At 34.8% G+C, this 17,063-nt stretch overlaps 1 long non-coding RNA gene and 1 pseudogene across 3 annotated transcripts in view; one reads left to right on the top strand and one right to left on the bottom strand.

Annotated features, from left to right (window-relative positions):
• LOC131820559 (uncharacterized) overlaps positions 1 to 17,063 on the bottom strand; it is a 97,672-nt gene that overhangs the window by 66,700 nt on the left and 13,909 nt on the right. The window lies entirely within an intron of this gene.
• Positions 3,207 to 3,685, top strand: LOC131820558 (small ribosomal subunit protein uS17-like; annotated as a pseudogene).

Raw genomic sequence — 17,063 nt, 5'->3', positions numbered from 1 at the left:
AAATAAAATGAACCTTAATCCTATGGATTCTCAGTGTGCTTGGGTGACTCAGTCTATTAAACATCTCTAAGTATGATCTTCAGGTCTGGAACTGAGCCCTGCATTGGGCTCCCTGCTAAGCAGGGAGTCTGCTTCTCTATCTGTGTCTATCCCCAACACATCTTCTCTTCTCTCTCTCTCAAATAAATAAATAAAATATTTTAAAAAGTCCTACATATTTTCTTCTAGAAAAAATGAAACGGAGAAAACCTCACTCAACTTATTCTATGAAGTTGGTATTACAGTAACAAAAAGCTAATGAAAGCAGTACAAAAAAAAAGGAAAGTTCACAGGATATAAGATCAGTATATATATTTCTATATACTCACAGTGAGTATGTCGAAAATGAAACTGGAAGTATAGTATCACTTACAATTGTTTAAGCTAGGATTACTTGGCTGTACATTTCACAAAATGTGCACAAGTCTTATATATAAAATGCTGCTAAGATAGAGAAATAAATGGAAAATCACACGTGTTCATTTATCAGAAGCTTCAGCCTAGTTAAGCTGTCAAATATCCCCTAATTAATCAAGATTTAATTCAGATTTTTTTTTATTTTTTAAAGATTTGCTTATTTGAGAGAGAGAGAATATGTGTGTAAGTGGGGGGAAAGACAGAGGGAGAGAATCTTCAAGTAGACAGCTCTCTGAACATGGATTCACAAAATGGGACTCAGTCCCCCAACCCATGAGATCATGACCAGAGCCAAAATCAAGAGCTGAATCCTTAACCAACTGAGCCATCCTTTAATTCAGGTTTTTATTAACATCCCAGCAAGATATAGACCATATGATTTAATAATACATAAGAAATGATGAAGGAACTAGAGTTGCTAAAAATCTTTTTGGAAAAAAAAAAAGTAGGATTAGGAGGAATCACTCCGAATTCACTATTTATTATATGGCTACAGTAATTAAGACTGTATGGTATTATATGAAGAATGGACGTATAGGTCAGTGGAACTAAACAAAGAATTCATCAAGAGCTCACAGAATTATGGCACACTGATCATCTCCAAAAGTTCAAGAAAAATTCTATGGAAAAGGGATAATAAATGATGCTAGAGTAATCGGATATCCAGTGAGAATCTCCACTCTGACAAAAGGTTGAAATGCACCTTGAATTTGGAGTAGCTCTGATCTAAAAGAAAGATATGATATTATTTTAAGCCTGACTCAAAATCTTGGTGAGTTTTGAAAAGCTCTATTGCTTTCCTGAGAATCTTGATCAATGCTAGATACCAGGCTGGGTAAATCTGAGTGATTTAACCTTTGCAGTCCTATAATCATTATACCAATGGAATGTATATTTTTTTTTATTTTTTTTTATTTTTTTTATTTTTTATTTTTTATAAACATATATTTTTTATAAACATATATTTTTATCCCCAGGTCTGTATATTTTAAGCAATTATTTTTTTTTAAGATTTTATTTATTTGACAGAGAGAGATCACAAGTAGGCAGAGAGGGAGAGAGAGAGAGAGAGAGGGAGGAGGAAGCAGGCTCCCCGCCCAGCAGAGAGCCTGATGTGGGACTCCATCCCAGAACCCTGAGATCATGACCTGAGCTGAAGGCAGAGGCTTAACCCACTGAGCCACCCAGGCAGCCCCTAGAATGTACATTTTAATTAACTTTTCTTTCCTGTCTAGGAGGGAAGAAGGCCTTCCAATTTAGAATTTAAGTGGCTTTTTGTAGTTCTTTATATTAAGTGTAAAGGAGGAAATGGACAATGACCTATGAAGGAACCCTAGCATCTTTTGATTGAATTATGTTTAGTGCAGAGTCACACATAAAATCCTTCATTTGTTTCCCAAATATACTCATAGGATATAATAGAATGAATATTTCTATTCCAACCTGTCCTGTAAAAGCAATTCCTTAATAGATTATATATATTTATAATTGTTTAAAAATGAAACAAATATTTAATTCTACAGAATGCTCCTAAACTTTAAATCAGTACTTTGGTACTTTGTGTTATAGAGAGCTTCTTTATATTAATTACAATAACTATCCTTAATTCCTTAGAAAACTTTCCAGTAATGAGTGGAAGAATGTTTTTCATGAAATAACCCTCAAAATAGTAAAATTTCTATTTACATGACACCTGAGAGATTTTTTAAGAAGGAACTTACTTTCCTTTGGTAAAGTACCAGATAAACTCTGTCAGAAGGAGAAAGACCAAAAGTACAAGCCAAGGGGCTATTAAAAAATTAAAAAGAAAAAAAAAGGGAAGAGAATTGATAACGCTATTCCTAGCAGGAAATTTTGAGAAACTGCAATGAGGTGTAGTGCAACAGACAATACACAAAGAGACAAAAGATAAAAGACTGGGGAGAGGAGGAACCATATGGGTAGGAGGGTTGCAATAAATTGCTTCTCCAGTGGCCATGTTATTTTCTAAGCATAAGAAACCTAGTTTCTCTTTCACCTTTCACTTCTCTAGCTCCGTCTCTGTCTCTCTCTGATTCAACTGATTTTTCTGTCTTACTGGTGGCCGGCAACTTTATTAGGGCAGTTTCCTCTGCAAATTTGCTTTATCGGTTACTGTTTTATCAAGCATATGCTCCTGAATCACTAAATCCTTAACAGTATTTGGCATTACCCAGATGTCTGTGTTTTGCTCTTCTTCTTCTCCTTTTTTTTTTTTTGTTTTTTTTGTTTTTTAGTATTTATTTATTTATTTGAAAGGGAGAGAGAGAGAAATAAACAGGGAAGGGGGGGGAGAGGGGATTGAAGTCCTCAAGCAGACTCCCTGCTGTGCATGGAGCCAGATGGGGGCCTGGATCCCAGGACCCTGAAATCATGACATGAACAAAAATCAAGAGTCAGATGCTCAAACGACTGAGCCACCCAGTGCCCCTGTGTTTTGCTATTCCCATAGCTATAGAGTGAAAACACCTTTTAAAATATGTAATTATCTAATTAGGAATAATTATTCTTATTGATTTGGAAGTTTCTTACATATTCTAGATATGAGTTGTTCACCTTTTTGATATCTTGTGGGCAACTATTCACATATTGAAAAACTTCTTCCCTCTTTAATAGTTACTAAATGGATAAATATGCAAAAGGCCATAGTGCATGAGGAGGTTAATGAAAAAGCTGAATTACGGCTTACATCAACAATATAAAAGACATCCTTCCTTTAGGTGGCCAGAAAGATGACCAACATTCAGACTGAGTAGGCCCACCAAAAACACCCAACCATCTTTCAAAATAAGAAGAGTGTCCTGCTATAGGAAATGGCAAGGAGGAGTTCCTGTGATACTACAAAAACATCGGTCTGTACTTCAAGATGCTCAAGGAGGCCACCGAAGGCATGGATATTGACAAGAAATGCCCCTTTCCTGGTGATGTCTCCCTCCGAGTATGGATTAGGTTTAGTGTGGTGACCCAGATGATGACAATGCAGAGGACCACTGTTATCCACCAAGACTACCACCACCACATCCAAAAGTACAGCCCTGCGAGAAACACCACAAGAACATGTCTGTGAACCTGTCACCCTACTCAGGATTGTCCAGATTGGGGATATTGTCACAGTGGGACAGAGAGCCAGTCCTTAAATAAGACTGTATGATTCAATGAGTTCAAAGTCTGGAAGGCCACCGGCACCAGGAAGCAATTCTAGAAGTTCTGAAGTATATGTATGTGTGTATGTGTGTGTGTGTGTGTGTGTCTGTATATACATATAATAGAGATAACATTTATACGAAAATAATCCAATGGCAAAGGCAAGCAAGAGAACAAATATCCTTGAGTATCTGCAGAAAATTTGATGATGGATGTGGACGTCCATTTGCCATGGGATTTGAAGTTTTGACTCAATCCTACTTAAACATAAAGGAGTATGAATTCCCCAGATAATACCTGGCTGGTACCATTTTTTTAAAAAGATAAATAATAACTTTTATTATGAGAACCATATGTGAGTATAATTATTTTTATGAAATAAACAGTTAGTTCATGCAGTATTGAAGAAGAGAAACATTATATAATGATTAAAGAGAAATTAGTGCAATTTTAACTTTTAATTATGATGGCTTTCTTCATGGGTCATAGTCTAATCTTACATGAAAAGCTGTTTTCATAACACTGATATATTTGTACAATTTAATATGTGTTAAAGTAATACATGCATGAAAAATTAAGGGTCACTAATAAGGCTTACAAAGCTGAAATTACTATTGCAGTTAGCTTAATCATAGCAATGTATTTCCATTGATTTTAGACTTATAATTCTATTAGATACAATATGTAGTTTTCTAATTATAAGAAAAAAAAGGGAAGGGATTCTATGAACAGTCTGGAAGTTGTTGTATAGCACTACGTTTCCTTCAATTGTCATGATATTGTCTCTTTCATGCTAAAGTTCTGGAAATTTCTTTCAGCTATAATTGTTATTATAAAGATCATGCCACGTGTATTAAGAAGATCTCAATAAAAAGATACAGAATCCTGGGGCATCTGCCGGGCTCCGACAGTTAATCTTCTGACTCTCAGTATCCTCTCAGGTCATGAGCTCAGGGTCGTGAGACTGAGCCCCACATCTGGCTTCACACTCAGCACAGAGTCTGCTTGAGACTCTCTATCTCCCTCTGCTTCTGCCCCTCCTATCTCTCTCTCTCTCTATCTCAAGAAATAAAATATTTTTAAAAGGGGCACCTGGTAGCTCAGTCGTTAAGCATCTGCCTTAGCTCAGCTCATGATCCCAGAGTCCTGAGATCCAGCGCGGCATCTAGCTCCCTGCTCAAAGGGAAGCCTGCTTCTCGCTCTCCCACTACCCCCCTACTTGTGTTCCCTCCCTTGCTGTTTCTCTCTCTGTCAAAAAATAAATAAATAAATAAAATATTTTTTAAAATATGAAAAAAAAAAAAAAAACAGAATCCCATTCAAAACTACCCGCTCACTAATTTACGGTATTTCAGAAAATTTGCTTTCTAGCACAAGTGTCTATATCCAACTTCTTTCCCTTTGGACCAGCCTTTGCATTATGTATCAGACTAGCCTCTGATAACATAACCAGTCTCTGAACATGAACAGTGCTCGGTAAATAACAAAGACATAAAACAAATAATTTCAGGTTGACTATTTAAAATAGAAAATGTAATATGAATTCTTGTTATAGCCTTCCTTAATCAATAAAGTATGGCACTATATCCATCATGCAAGATAACTGGGGATAAAGAGAAAAAAAAACTCCTTTTCTACTTTTTAATTCCTTAATATATGAAGACCTTGAAACATAATCAATATTATGAATCAATGTTTGCAAAAATGTGTTACTTGTTGGTCTGCATTTTAACTTTAATTGCTTTTTTAAATGGTAAAACAAAAAGAAGTAAAAAAGAATAGATAATGAGGACAATGAAACACAGATACAAACTGAAACTTTATGAAATAATATGAGTTCTGTATAAAATTAATTTCTCTTCAAAATACTTAGTCATTATTCTTAAAAGCATTAAAGGATATTAAACATGAATTGTGAAAATCTGGGTCCTGGCTCTGTTGCTGTTACACATAAGCTTAAGTCACTCAGCAACTTTTTTCAAAGCTTAGGGCATTATTTGCTGCAAACTTAGGACCTATAAAGAAAATCATTAGGAACACATTAGTATTTTAAATTGTAATTGATAATAAAATTCTATTTGGGAGATGTTACTGTCTTTTACGTTGTTTAATTTGTAATTCATTATTGTGTGTCAAGTCATACTGGTGAAGCTTCATTTCTTTATTCCCTCCTTCTATCATTCATGTATCCCTCATACATTTATTCAATGCTCTAGGCTAAGCTCTAGGAGCACAACTGAATAACGCTTGTGGCAGTTCAGTCTAACGTAGCATGTGCCAACTTTTGGCTTGTGAACCCTTTCGTTAAGATGCGAAAAGCATCTTAGTGCTTTTCTTAGTTCCCCCCTGGGGGGGCACCTGGGAGGCTCAGCTGGTCAAATGTCTGACTCTTGGTTTCTGCTCAGGTGATGATCTCATGGTCTGTGAGCCCCGCACTGGGCTCCATGGTCACTGGGGAGCCTGCCTGAAGAGTTTCTCCCTCTGCCTCTCCTCCCACTTGTGCTCTCTCTCTCTCTCTCAAGTGAATAGATAGATCTTAAAAAAAAAACAGAAAGATGTTAAAAGGGGCTCTTTTGTTAAGGTAATAGCAGCCTAGGTATCAAAATTTCTATTTCCTTAGCAATATGATAATTTGCAAATCTTTAAAAAATGAAATCCTTAAGAAATTTAAAATTTAAAAATGAAACATTTAAGAATTTCTGAACACATACTGAGTAAGCTCATGTAAAGATTAGTTAGGATCAGATCAGTTGCTTAGGATTCAACTACTTGATATACCTAGGTCTTACCAGCTAATTGGTGTTTGCTTCTATATTAGAAGACCATTGATTTCTATTTTTTTTATAAGCACTTAACTGAATTCACTCAATGTGTGAAACACATTTTTTTCCCTTCAATTTTCACATAAATGTCTCAATTTTGTCGTGGTAGTTTTAACTAGTAGACTATTGTAATTTGTTTTTATTTGTATTGTATATTATTTAATTCTGCCCAAAATTGACATATAGGCAAACCAGAAATAAGTTACATTATGTCAAAGTAGAAGTTAATGAGGAAAACCAGTATTTTAATTATTCTATAGATTATTTTAAGATTTAGAGATATATAACACCTATTTGTGTGATCAATATGTTTATGTAGCAACATTAAATGTTTCGAAAACTTTAAAAATCAGTATTAGGGTGAGAAAATGTAGTGACTAACATTCAATAGGACTATTTATTGCTAATAAATTCTCCCCATCAAACTGCATTGCTGAAAAACGTCTCACAAATTGAAGTCATATACCCTCCTCTCACTGCATCATTTGTAACTAAAATGGAGATTATACAAGCAACTTTACTGATGAATTTATAGACTGGAAAATGCAAAAACTATTCAAACATCAGATCATGCAAGAAGTCTGCTCAGTTTCTGATCCTGCAATATAGTATTACATTTCTGTCTAAACTTTAAAATTATGTCTAGTTTCTAGGCCAAATATAACGCAATATAGTCTTTTTAACATATACAAATTTAAAAATTCTTGCAATGATATGTTATATATAAATTAAAATGTTTATAAGCATAACCTATATAAGTTTTACCTTTATCAATTATACATGGTGAATATTTTCTAAAAGAAAAAAAAAAGCTGAAAATCATCCCTGTTTAAAAAATAACAACTTCTCTTCCCATCTGACAGTCCGGTCTCCTCACCATAATTTATGAAATCATCCGTCTCTTCTCCCACTGATTTTAAATGTACATGCCTAATCCTGGAATTGTGCAGAGGCGATTTCCAGAGTTTTGACTTTGATCCATGCATCTTTACATTATGCTTTAATATCTGGCAGGGTTAACCCCTCTGCCCCATCACTATTAATCTATTTTTTAGAAAGTTCTTGGCTGATCATCCCAATTTTTTTCTCATGACCTTTAAATCCAGATCTGCTATTTTAGCTCCTTCCCACAAAACACCATTTTCATTTTTATTGAAATTTTATATTTATGGATAAACGGCATTTTTATTATTTTGAGTACTTCTATGCAGAACAAGATATATATTGTATTTGTTTATGCCATCTTTGGTCTTTGAATAATATTTGAAATATTTTTTTCACATAGATCAAGTTCATTTCATGTTGCTTATACCTAGAGATGTGAATAGTTTTGATAACTGCTAGTGGGTCTTTATTTTGATAGATATTTCTATCTGAGGCTTTTATATGAGAAAACTACTGATTTCTGTAAGATAATAATTTAAATGATAAATGAAATTGTTTCCTTAATTTCTTTCTTTCTTTTTTTTTTTTTAATTGCTTCTTTATCAAATAGCAGTTGACTGTATTTTTTGTAGATCTGTTTCTGGGATACACACACACACACACACACACACACACACTTATACATAATCTGTCTATATTTCCTTTTGCAAATGCCACATTGGTGCAAAGTAAGGCTTGAAATCAGGTGATGTGAATGCTCCTCTTTTTCTTCAAAATTGTGTTGATATTCTAGTTTTTTTTGTCTTGTTTTTTGTTTTGTTTTTTTATGTTCCTGGTAAAATTTAGAATCAGTTTTTTTTATATCCACGGAATTACTTGCTGAGATTTTTTATTATTATTATTATACCAATTCTGTACATAAAGTTGGGAAAAATTAACATTTAGTAACATGGAGGCTTCCAGTCCACATACAGGAATTATGTTTTCCTTTTCTGTTTTTAATAAAGATTTTATTTATTTGACAAAGAGAGAGATCACAAGTAGGCAGAGAGGCAGGCAGAGAGAGAGGGGGAAGCAGATCCCCCACTGAGCAGAGAGCCGGATGGATGCAGGACTCCATCCCAGAACTCTGAGATCATGACCTGAGCCGAAGGCAGAGGCTTAACCCACTGAGCCATCCAGGCGCCCCAGGAATTGTGTTTTCATGTATTTAGATTTTCACAAATGTTTTTCATCATTGTTTCATGATTTTCTGCATATATTTTCTTTATTCATAGACTTTACATTATTTCTGCCTATGCAGATTTTATACTGTTAAAACGCTTGTTTGCAATATGGAAACAGACTCAATGGTCACCTCTAAGCTTTTTGGCAAAATCACTTCATTAGTTTCTTGCTTTTTAAAAAGATTTTATTTATTTATTTATTTGAGAAAGAGAGAGAGAGCATGATGTGGGGTGGGGGGGTAGGAGGCAGAGGGAGAGGGAGAAGTAGACTCCCTGTTAAATGGGGAGCCCAAGGAAGGGGTTTGATCCCAGGACCTTGAGATCATGACTTGAGCAAGCCAGTTGCTTAACAGAGTGAGCCAAGCAGGCGCCTCAATTTCCGGCTTGTTTTAATATCAGTATTAGTATTTACTTTCTAAAAGAAGCACTTAGGAGAAGTAATTTTTATATAATCAAACACATTTTGCACTACTGGTTTTTCTTGAACAATAGTATGTTTACTCCAAACAGTTTGTATTTTACTACAATAGTTTGTTTACTAGAGCTTCTTAAAGTAATATCTCACTGTTGTACTATTTTCTGCCATTAGATGTAGCAATGGAGAAGTAGGATATAAGACCAACATTTCTCAGTATAGATTACTGTAAATATTTGCTTCTCTGTTTCAAGAATTATTTATATTAGAAAATTTTACTACCTTTAACCAGCTATATCTCTGTGTTGATCATTCTATGCCAAATCTTTATCTTGTTAGAAAAGATATGTTCCTTTAATTTGCATGTGTAAATATTATTTTTTATTTTTTAGAATTTTTGCTGTATTCAATGTTCTATTTTTTTAATCTATTGTCTTAATTCTTTCCTCAAGGATACCAAGGCAGATACTGGATCTCCTTTTCTGCCTTCTATTTCTACGATTTCATTCAGAATTTTTCTAACACTTTATTTTTTTGCTTCCTTTCACTCACTGCTCTTCATTGTGCCTCTTATGTTTCTTGTCATGTTAATAGTGCTACATGTTTTTATGCTGCTTTCATGTTCACCTAGAGTCTATCATTTTTTTCCTTCTTTTACTCTTTCCTGAGATCCATCAGTTTACTTTTCATATTTGATTTTAATCTTAATTCCCTAGATTTTTAGAGTTCCTCTTTATGCTCTTCTTTATAACAGTGATTACATAATTACTTTTTTAAAGATTTTACTTACTTATTTGACAAAGAGAGACAGAATGAGAGCAGGAACACAAGCAGGGGGAGTCAGGGAGGGAGAGCAGGCTTCCCGCTGAGCAGTTGCTTAACAACTGAGCTACCCAGGTGCCCCTACATAATCACTTTTTTTTTTTTTTTAAGTTAAAAATGACATATAGAAGAGGGGCACCCGGGTGGCTCAGTGGGTTAAGCCGCTGCCTTCGGCTCAGGTCATGATCTCGGGGTCCTGGGATCGAGTCCCACATCGGGCTCTCTGCTCAGCGGGGAGCCTGCTTCCCTCTCTCTCTCTCTCTGCCTGCCTCTCCATCTACTTGTGATTTCTCTCTGTCAAATAAATAAATAAAATCTTTAAAAAAATAAATGACATATAGAGAGTAAATGTGCTCTCAAAGAGACTGATTATGTGACTCTCCTGGACTGCCTCTTGCCAACTGTGTTCCAGTCACAGCGTTTTCTGTTCTTTCGTCATCAAAATGTCTGGAAACTTTAGAACAGTAGTCTCTAACATTGTTTACAGCCACGGCAATCAGTTAGATTTTACCAATAAAAATCACTTCTTTGAAATTTACAAACCCAAATGAGAGGCGAATCTGCTACTCCTGTACAGTGATAAGAAAGTGTGTGGACTTCCAACCCAGTATTAAACTGGGTCTGAGGCTTAGAGTTTCAGTTACGCTAGATGATCAAGTGCTAGAGATGTGCCGTACAACATGGTGTCTGTAGCTAACAGTATGGTATTGTGCACCTTAAAGTTTGTTAAGAAGGTAAATATCACAACAAGCATTCTTACCACAAAAAATAGACCACCAACCCTCATATCCCTCCCAAAAAATAAAGAAAACCCACTATGAGACACAGGAAACTATGGGAGGTTTCAAATGTATCTACTATCTTGATTGTACTAATGGTGTCACAAGTGGTTCCATACGTCCAAACTCATCATTTGTACATATTAAAGAGTTGTAGCTTTTTACACATCAGTTACATCTGAGAAGAGTGGTTCGAATATACAAAGAAACCTTGTATGACCTATGGCAGACAGCCAGTGAGATATTTTTACACAAGCTTCATGGGTCTTCCTTATGAATGAGCCCTTTCATTGCATCAGGCAGCTGAGACCATTCACATGGCTTCCTACAGGTCCTGCAGTTCTAGAGCACTTCTTACACGGCGTGCCTTCTCCACTTCAAACTATTTGGTAAGCTTCTCATCCTCTGTATTTATAATCTTCAGAATGAAGTATCTTAGTTGAGTCTATCCTCTGACCAAACCCTGACTAAGAAAGGCAGCAATTTTTAGCTTCCTTGAAGCTAGGTCACAGTCGTGTCATAATGTGAATAAATGAGATAAACACATCCCACTCACGGGAACAGAATCCAAAGATTTCAGTTTTTGCAAGGGTTGTGGTAGTGACGATATTTTTAGAGGTAGCAGTAGTAAGTTTTGGTAGCAGTATCTAGCATCCCACCACTGTGAAATTTTGGCAGAAACTGCAGTGTACCGTTGCTGTGAGATGTGACAATAGACTCATTTTGTGTTATTATTTTGGGTATGATCCCCAATTGGGTAACCATATTCTCATTTTTCTAATAATGTTGGGCTTTCATTGATCTACCAAATACTTTCTAATACTTTTATTTTTCTTGAATTTGACAATATTTTTTACATTTCTATTCCACAACAAAACATGAATGATAGAGCAATGGGTGTATAAAGTAATTATAGGCCAAAAAAAAGTAGAATATCTGAGCAAATCTGAGGGAAGGAATCTGGACTGGAGATTGAAAGTAGTAAGATCCAGTCACTAGGGATCTTAAGGGATGGCCTATCGTAGTTGAAAGAGCACAGTGATCAAGCAATTCATCAAATCTTCCACCACTATCACCTGGAAAATGGACTCTGTAGTAACTCATGCTCCTTGGAAGCACTCTTATCCCATTTAATCGATTTTCTTTCTTTCCATAGCATACATCATCAATGGACATGTCATACATTCACTCAATTTGTTTATTACTTGTTTCATTTTATTAAAATACTAGCTCCATAGCACAGAGATATATCTTTTACTCACTGCTGTATCCCTCTAGCCTAGGACAGTGCCTGGAAGAGAATGGATGCTCAATAATTATTTTGTATTGAGTGGATAAATGACTTAAAAACACGGGGAAAACGTTATTTCTATTTAATTATTTCGAAGACTATAGAGGAAAGATGATCCTTTCAAATAATTTGCTTAAATAAAAAGGATATAAACTTCGCATTTCCAAATTCTGATTGGACTGCATTCCAGAAACATTCCATGATCATGCTAAAAGAATGTCTTACCTATTTTAGGCATAAAGCTAAGCTAAGCTAAGACCAAAAATTCAAATTTTGCATCCTCTGCTGTCTTATTTGAATTCATATTCTCTTAGTTTTCTATGTCACATTTGGAAAGTGATTGAATAGGAGTGTGTTGAAGGGCACACATCTGAAAGTTTAGATTCATTCATCCATTCATTCAACAAATTTTTTTTTAGAGTTTGTGTTACACCTTACAGTAGGCACTGAAGAAAACAACATTACTCCATCATGAAAGTTATCTTATAATGAAGAGTCTCCCTAGCTGGCAGAATCACTTCTTCCTTTACTTTCTGAATATCCTCTAGCAACCTCTCCTACAAGATGAATTTGCAAGGAGAAAGAAACGTTCAAGCATCAAACTCGTATTCTCTCTTTTCTCCAGAACTAGATTAGATTATGCTCTGTGGATCAATTACAAAGTCAAACCTAGGAGCAGAATACTTACATGTAAAAACATAAATTAGTTATAAATTCTATTAGTTAGGATAAAATCATGATAATATCATCAAAATCTGTGCATAATTTCTGAAAGCTGTATTAAATTAGGGTGGGGCAAAATTTTAGCCTGATTTGAATTTATGAATAGGAGTGCATTTGGCAGGACTGCCTGGGTTGTTCAGGTGTCGGCCTTCAGCTCAGGTCATGATCCCAGAGTCCTGGCATCGAGCCCCTCACAGGGCTCCCTGCTCCCTGGGAAGTCTGCTTCTCCCTCTCCCATTCCCCCATTTGTATTCCTGCTCTCACTATTTCTCTGTGTCAAATAAATAAATAAAATCTTTTTTAAAAAGTGTAGATATTCTGCACCCACTGTGCTAGATCAAACAGACATAGGAGTATCTATAGTCACTCTTGTTGTTTGGTTGAAACATTTGAATTTAGTAGTGGGCCATGAAAACCAAATTTGAGATACCAATAGCTCCTGGTTACAATGGAGGGAATAGACTTTAAGAACATAAAGAAATAAAAATTTTCAGTGGATTCATCAGACGTAAGAGACTCAGTTCCCCCAAACAACGTCCTCTGAATGGTCTCAGAGTTGACTTCACTCAACAAATCATTACGAAAACCACTAAAGAGAGACCATCATGGTCTTTAAAAAGTGGTTGTAAATTAATGTTCTCTGTTGGGAGTCACTTCAATTAAATGGACTTTCTGAGTACAATTGGAATTTCTGGATTCCCATGATATCAAAATGAGAAAAAGCATTTCATAAAACATCACAGCTATATTCCCTAAATCTTGTTACTAGAATTCCTCAAATGTAATTGCTGCTAATTTTTTTTTCAGAATAAATATGTACAAAGAAACAAAAAATACCTAGATGTTAACTTTATAGAAACTGTTTGAACCTGGCTCTGAGCCGAATCGTGACATCTGGGCAAACCGAACACCTCTGTGGTTCACTGCTCAGAGTGGAGCTTACTTTGTCAAGTGATAAATATTTTACTTAGCAAGTGTTTTAATCTCACCTAAAATTATTTTATTTTTTTAAACATATTTATAATAGCACTTGACAGAATTCTCATGTCAGCTCTAATTCTTGTATGATTATTTGAACATGAGGGACTAATTTGAAGTATTTTTCTCCTAAAATAATAAAACAAAGGCAATACTACTTCACCTGGGGAATCACAGAAATTAGTTTCACCATCAAAGACATAAAATGTGATTCTCTGTTTACCCTTAAAAGAAGTCAGATGGTTTGGAGAAGAAGATAGAAGCATAGCCTATCAATTGGCAGTTTCAAATTCAGAGAAATTATCTGGCATGTGCTCTTTAATTGAACAAGCTAATACAACCTTAGATCTGATAAACAACAATTAAACAACAATTAAACAACAATTAAACTGCCAAATGTGGGTTTCTGCCTTCTTATTCCAGTAGTTAGAGAATTCTAAAACGCGAAAGCAGAGGTAACAGTATATGTTCATTTTATCACATTGGGTTGTAGTCATCATTTGGTTCTATAAAATAAGATAGAATAAAAGGGCTTTAATTGTCTAACATTCTATAGGGCATTATGGCATACATTTCTTATCTCTTCTTGCTGATAGCATATACAGAACCTATGATATTAGGTATAATAAATGTTAAGAATTATGGGGGGGCATAATGTAGGAGATTAATTCTATAAAAATGAGGTGTCTGTCATCAAATAAAATTTCTGTTGGCCTTGTGTACTACATGTAAAATAACCATATCCAAAGTGAGGAAGAGACACAGACATAAAAAGAAAAAACACGTTCGGTGTGCTTATCTGACAATCTTTCGTTGCGTAGAAATAAAAGCAAGGAAGGATCTTCGGATGCAAAACAGACACATCATGAAGGTTGATTACATCTGGAGTAATATATATTTTCTCATTTGAAACAATGGTTATTTGGGATGTGGATTTCTCTTTCCTATTTAACTGTCAGTCTGAGCATACTTGGGATTGCTTAATGTCTTATACAAATCATGAAAACCTTAAAATGGCAAATAATTAGTGATTTTATGTAAATAATTCACTGTTCAAACATATATTTAATATGATGAGTTGAGGTCCATGTATTTAAATCCAGATTTGTCTGAGACAGTCCTGGATTTGACCAATTTTTGTGGCATACTTAATACTATCTTCATTTCTCTATCAGAATCTTAAGAATGTTCATATTTATATGATAATTACATTTTTTAAAAAAACCTCTTTATTGGGCTTATCCTATTCCCTATCACATTGGAACACTGGCCCATGTTATATAAAATGACATATTGAAAATTTAGTAATGAAGCCAGTTGGGTGATAATATATTCAGAGATCAGTTGAAGACTTGAAGGTATAAAGTAGCAACACATAATTGTGTCTCCTCTCTCAGAAAGGAGAGCTAAAAAACAAAAACAAAAACAGAACAAAAAACAGAAACAAGAGATAAAGGGAGGAAAAAGAGATGGAAAAAGGAATCCTTTTTTTTTTTTACTATCACATCTGATGATTTACTGGGAAAAACATTTCTGCTTCCCCCCCACCCCAACCTGGCTTACAGGAATTATTTACTTTAGAACTTTTGTTCTAAGAGTAAAAAGTATTTCATTGGTGTACACATGTTGATTCCTTTAATAAGATAAGGTTTTTTGAACTAGTAAGCAGTAGTAAGTTATCTTGATGGGTGAGATGATTAATCTTAACTATAAAGATTAATAGGGATACTGACAACTTAAGTGCAAAGACAAAAGTATCTGGAGTCCAGAGAATTCTTTAGAACATCCTCTGATAATTCCTCTGAGGAAGACCCAAATATCAAGGGCTCAAATCACTCAGGAATCAAATTTTAGGTTATCCTGTTGCTTAATAAGCTACTGCATTACTTTGAATATGAAGCAAAGTAGATGTCCATAATTCTCTCTTGTTAACTAAATTACTCTTTTGATATGATGGTGGTGGTAATGATGATGATAGGTAATATTTATTTCTTAATATGTGTCAGACACTAAGTACATTTCAGATATAATTAATTTAATCCTACATTTTCAGGTAGATCTTATTAAGATACACTTATCAGGACACGTAAATCTAAAAGACGACTTTTATAACCTTCCTAAAACATATCTATTTCTGTTAGGTGATGGAATAGAAGTGAAATAGAGTTAAATTTAAAGACCAGAGAAAATTGTAAATGGAGTTTGGAGAGGCCAATGTGTGACTAATTGTGACCCCTTTGCACAAACCAGCCACATGGAAATCTTCAGTAAAGATGATGGCCAGGCTCTCAATCTTTCCCTCTTTTTTCAGTATCTTTTTAACTCTACAACTTAAACACAGGAATCAAGAAGGCTATTCATTGCTAAGAAATATAATATCATTATTATCTATACATATAAAGCTTGGTGTGTGTGTGTGTGTGTGTGTGTGTGTGTGTGTATTCATCTTGAGATCATCAAAATGATTTAATCTATGTCTTGGAATCTGAAAATGAATACAGTTATTACTTTCTAATCTTTCAGAGGTGCAAGAGAAAAAAATGAGCTTTTTGAAAATACAACACTAGTCTCTGGTGATTGTGTTTATCTGTGCTCACCTATGAACAGCGAATTTTATACTGGTCAGGACCCCTCTGAACGATGGCTGTGAATAAAAGTCAGGCTTCATATAAGCAAACACTTAACTTTTAGCACATGTTTTAAGATGCTTCACTGATTTGTCCTACAATCCACTGGGAAATTATATCTTTTTTTTTTTTTTTTTTAAGATTTTACTTTTAAATAAACCCTATACCCAACATGGGACTCCAACTCATGACCCTAAGAGTAAGTCATGTGCACTACCAACTGAGCCACTCAGGCATCCCCAATTGTGTCTTTTTGATTCTTTTTGAAATGTAGTGTATCCATTTTAATCTAATTGACAGACTTGTTTTCTTTTTCCCTCAGATGCATTTTTTTGTATTTTTTTTAAGATTTTATTTATTTATTTGACAGAGAGACAGAGAGCATGAGCAGGGGGAGGAGAAAGGGGAGAGGGAGAAGCAGGCTCCCCACTGAGCAGGGAGCCTGATGTGGGGCTTAATCCCTAGACCCCTAAAATCATGACTTAAGCCAAAGGCAGACACACCTGACTGAGTCATCCAGGCACCCTTTTTGTACCATTATAACTAAATGCAACCTGATGAATAATGTTTTCATAAAAAGAATGGAAGTAATTTTTTCTCCCTCTAAAATTGGAAGCAATAATGGCTTGTGAATATTTATGGAAGATTCCGGAAGTGTGCATTCTTTAATGTGGGGCCATAAGGGAAAGTATATATTCTATACATATAAATCAACTTTAATCATGTTAATTACAAAGACTTGTCCACATATCCATAATATTTAGCAAGATCCAAGTGAAAATGTGTAGTAGATTCAAACATTCTATATATAAAAAATGCTTTATATAAATACATGAAAAATATGCTGCCTAAATAAGCCAATACTAGGATTCTCAAA

This window comes from Mustela lutreola, chromosome 18 (assembly GCF_030435805.1).
Source record: "Mustela lutreola isolate mMusLut2 chromosome 18, mMusLut2.pri, whole genome shotgun sequence".
Taxonomy (NCBI): Eukaryota; Metazoa; Chordata; class Mammalia; order Carnivora; family Mustelidae; genus Mustela; species Mustela lutreola.
This window is presented reverse-complemented; position numbering and strand designations above follow the sequence as displayed.